At 43.3% G+C, this 4,292-nt stretch overlaps 1 long non-coding RNA gene across 2 annotated transcripts; it reads left to right on the top strand.

Annotated features, from left to right (window-relative positions):
* The first annotated feature begins 662 nt into the window (after nt 1-662).
* On the top strand, nt 663-2,909 carry LOC121993853. 2 transcript variants are annotated; one of them, XR_006115441.1, is made up of 4 exons: nt 663-1,001; nt 1,073-1,207; nt 1,465-1,521; nt 2,584-2,909. It is a non-coding gene; the product is annotated as an uncharacterized LOC121993853 (long non-coding RNA). The 2 variants fall into 2 exon arrangements; XR_006115440.1 differs by having other exon boundaries at nt 1,073-1,233.
* The last annotated feature ends 1,383 nt before the right edge of the window (nt 2,910-4,292 follow it).

Genomic DNA, 4,292 nt, shown 5'->3' with positions numbered 1-4,292 from the left:
TTGGAGAGGATTGGAGTAGTAGCTTACCGTCTGGCACTACCTCCGGCTCTCGCAGGCATTCACGATGTATTTCATGTGTCCATGCTGAGGAGATATGTACCCGACCTAGCACATATTTTGTCAGATATATCAGTTCTCATTCAGCCTGACGTTACCTACGAGGAGGTTCTGGTATGGATTCTGGACCACAAAGAGCGTCAGTTGCGGAACAAGATTATTCAGCTAGCTAAAGTCAGATGGCAGTATTATTCTGACAAGGAGGCTACATGGGAGCTCGAGGATACGATCTGGACTTGATACCCTCATCTTTTTACTTGAAGTATGTGGGTTAGTTTTTTGTTCGACATTTATAGGGATTGTTGATTGTTAGTACTTACTGATGGTAAATAATGAAATTTGGGGATCAAATTTTTATTAGTGGAGGAGAATGTAAAATACGATACCTAAATAATAATAAAATAATAAGGTTATTTGAGGAATAACCTTAATGGAATTTTTTAGAAATTTTATGAGATTTAATCGGAGCTCGTATGACATATGTTAAGAGGATAAATTATTGGGTCAAGGGAAAGCCTGTTTAAGCTACCCTATTTGAACGAGGAAATGTTTAATTTCCTTAAATATTCTTTTCCTTTTTCTTTATTCCTTACCTGTGCCCTAGGTTTCCCCTTGCGTCGATTTCCCTAAGCTTCTCGACACCTTCTTCTCTTCGACTTCACCGTCGCCGAGCTCTTCATCTTCCCATGCCTCGTCTTCTCTCTCGCTACACCAGACGCCACTGCCGACTCTCAATCCGTCGGCTTCCCTTTCCTCTTCAACCATCTCTGCACGGAGCAACGCCGACGCCCCTACAACCTTCCTCTCCCAATTCTCTCCTATTCATCGATGTGCCCTAGCTTTCAGCCCGATTCCCTCTTCACTGGAGTAGGCCACGGTCCCAACTAGGTGCCACCTTCCTGCCACCACTATTTCGTCAGATCACTCTCTAAGCAACTAGCAAGGTGAGCATCTCCATCTCCAGTCCTGTCTCCATGTGATTGCTGACCATGATCCTCACATGATGCTGACTTAGGGTTATTGTCTTGGAGGACCAGCGATTTCGTTTAGTTCCGGCCATAACACCATCGACAACCAGTTGCTGCCTCTACTAGTGGCTGGTTTGAGTTGTGCCACCATCGATCGCTGAAAAAGAAGAGGCAATGGTTTGGTAATTAGATTTTATTATAGATTTAGGTGAGTATTGTGTTGTTTCATGTATAGATTTAAATCCAAATCAATGGTGAAATGGTTAGAATTGTTTAATCTATTGGGTATGGATTTGTAACAATAGATTAGATTAGTGGGGTTAATCAATAGTTAGGGTTAATGATCATATTGATTAGGGTTTTCTCTAACTAGTTTTTAGGGATTTTACTTAGCTATTTAATTTATAAGAACTTAGCTAAATAAAATACTTTGATGCAGGACTCTGATTGAGACGACATCACGATGTAGGATTTCTAGATATGATCTTCTTTTGAGGTGAGTACCTTTGACTTATTTCTTTTGATATTATCATTATGATATGTGTAGTAATTTATAGCTAGTAGTAATGGTTGTGTTTAGCTACCATTGGTATGTCACTACTTGATACTTATAGCATGCCTCTATTTGTTATTATCTGTTATGCATTTAGACTTATATTCTTTTGTTCTTGCCATGTGTACTTATGATCATATAAGTAGTGGCATACATTGTCTTATTGTGTACAGGACTAGTCACTAAACATACCTGACATGTGTACCTAGTTTCATAATACTTAGATCCTTGTTGGATTTCTTTACCTTTTTGGTATATATTATAGAGGTGTCAGAATTTATATACTGTAGTGTCATGCACTATCTTGCATGATTGCATGCTAAGCGATTGTCGGCTCCATTGTTGTTGAGCACATCGCTGGTTACATGATCTCCACACACAACCACTCATGGGTTAGTGGTACATCAGGCAAGGTGTGTGCAGTTTACTTTGTCAGGGCTCCGCTGGTCTGCTCATGGGTAGCGATGACTGCAGCGTGTAGCGGGCAGGGATCCCTCCTCTCGGCCATGATACAGGGAGATGAGAGCTTAGGCTCCCCAACTATGTTTGGGGTAGGAGGATAGGTGTACTCCGACAGCATCATGCCCACCTGGTCACTCAGGAGCAGTGATGGCAGAGTACACAGTTGTCATAGCCCTACCCACTCAGTCTCACCATCGTGTGTGAGATGGCTGCCTGGCGTCAGGGGTGACCATGTCATTTTTGCATCATATGCATGGATTGCATTTATTGTTTATGTTTGTTGCATTATGTATGTTGCATTTTGGTGGTTGCATATGATTGGCATGCATACAGGTGATATTTTGTATCTAGTTTGACGACCCTTATTTCCGGATAGGAGGTTCTGGTGAGTATAGTTTCTTTAGCTTTTTCAGTCTGCATTTCCTACTTTTGTTTAGGAAACTGTGCCGCATGATTATTACTGTTAGTTATATCTTATTATGCATGTCTATCTGGTATCTGTTGAGTTGTTGAACTCACACCGTTGATTTATTCTGATTTCAGGTTGAAGCTGTCAGGAGGTTTCAGTTGCTAGTCCTCTTGTCACAAGAGTTTACGTATTGGTCTTTTGGTATTCTATTTATTTGCTTAGAGCTGTGTTTCGGACTTGCATTGGTTTTGCACCCTGAATTTGTATGATTTTTCTTAAGGCATTGTAATGGTTGGTCATTTGCTTGTTTGGTGGGTTTCTATTTGGTATATTTTGCTACGCGCCTGTCGGACAGTTGAAGAGGTAAGTTTGGATGTTGTTTTCGATTTTTTTTCATATTGTGATGACAGCCGAAGGCTGATATATTATAACTGCGTGGATTGTTTCATTTTTGTATGATATATATTCCAGTCGTGTTGGCTGATGATTGTGAGCGCTGAGGGTTATGTAGATAAGTTTCAGATTGTCACCCATACAGGGGAGATACTGTTGGAACCCCGAAGTGTTTTGATGTGATCAAACAAGTTAAGTTAGGTCCTGCGTTGTGTAACCCTTGTGTCTAAGTGTGCAGAAACTTAGGAACACAGGAAGTCGAGCGGAAGACGCGGCTAGCGAGAAGGACGGCACGGGAGAGAGCCGACGGGCTCGGTGCGTCCGAGGGACGAGGTATCCGCGGAAGAGTACACCGGTGGACGAGAAGAACGTGCGCGGCGTTCGAGGGACGAGAAACCGGGAAGGAAGGCTGCTCGAGGAGAAGGCCGGAACATGGGTTCGGGTGAGCCCTATTCCGGATGGCTGAGATCACCCAAGCTAGTGGAGCCGGAACAGAAGACCCAGACCGAGACGAGCTGAACCGAAGCGGAGCGACCAAACGGAAAAAGTCAACCAGAGTTGACTTTTGGGGTCCGGGGCGCCCGGAACCATCCGGGCGCCCTCGCCCGGAATTGAGTTTTGACCAGATCGAGTCAAACTCGATCGAACGCGTTGGGGATAAAGTTTTATCCCCAGGCGCCGGAACCCTTCCAGCGCTCGACAAAGGCTATAAATATAGCCTTGGTCGAAAGCAAATCAATTAATGAACTTGTAATCAACTTCTGTGTGCTTTACTTTTCTTCTTGTACGTTCAACGCTGTAAGAGGCTACTCCGCCCAGAGGAGAATCAGATAGTGCGCTTACATTCCTTGGATTAGCAATCCCCTGATTGCAAACCAAGTAAAACTCTGGTGTCTGTTTTTCTTTACTTAGTCTCTTTTATTTATTTATTACAAGTGTTCATTATATAGTTGAAATCCGAGAAAGGTTCGTGTTTTAATTTGTAGGGCAATTCACCCCTCCCCTCTTGCCGGCCTCCAAAGGGACCAACAAGTGGTATCAGAGCAAGGACGCTTCAGGAGGACTAACCGCCGATCGAAGCAACAAAGATGGCCGGACCAAGCATCGTTCCACCAAAATTCGAGGGGAACTTCACAGACTGGAAGCGTCGTATGGAGGTATTTCTAAAAATCGAGATTGAAATTTATTTTATTATGAAATACGGTTTTGTAGCTCCAACAAATCAGAACGGTGAAGAAAAAGAAGAAAGCAATTGGACAAAAAAAGAGCAGAATGAGTTCGTAGCAAACAGCCGTGCGGAACATCACCTGCTAAGCGTATTACCGCCTCAGGAAGTAAACCGCATCGGAAGCTACTCATCAGCTAAAGAACTTTGGAAGAAGTTTCTAGAACTCCACGAAGGCACATCCGAAGCGAAGCTCGCTAGAAGGGACATCCTCCGAAACAAACT

Source organism: Zingiber officinale, chromosome 6A, assembly GCF_018446385.1.
Source record: "Zingiber officinale cultivar Zhangliang chromosome 6A, Zo_v1.1, whole genome shotgun sequence".
Taxonomy (NCBI): Eukaryota; Viridiplantae; Streptophyta; class Magnoliopsida; order Zingiberales; family Zingiberaceae; genus Zingiber; species Zingiber officinale.
Note: the sequence above shows the minus strand (reverse complement) of the source record. Positions and strands in the feature narration are given on the sequence as shown.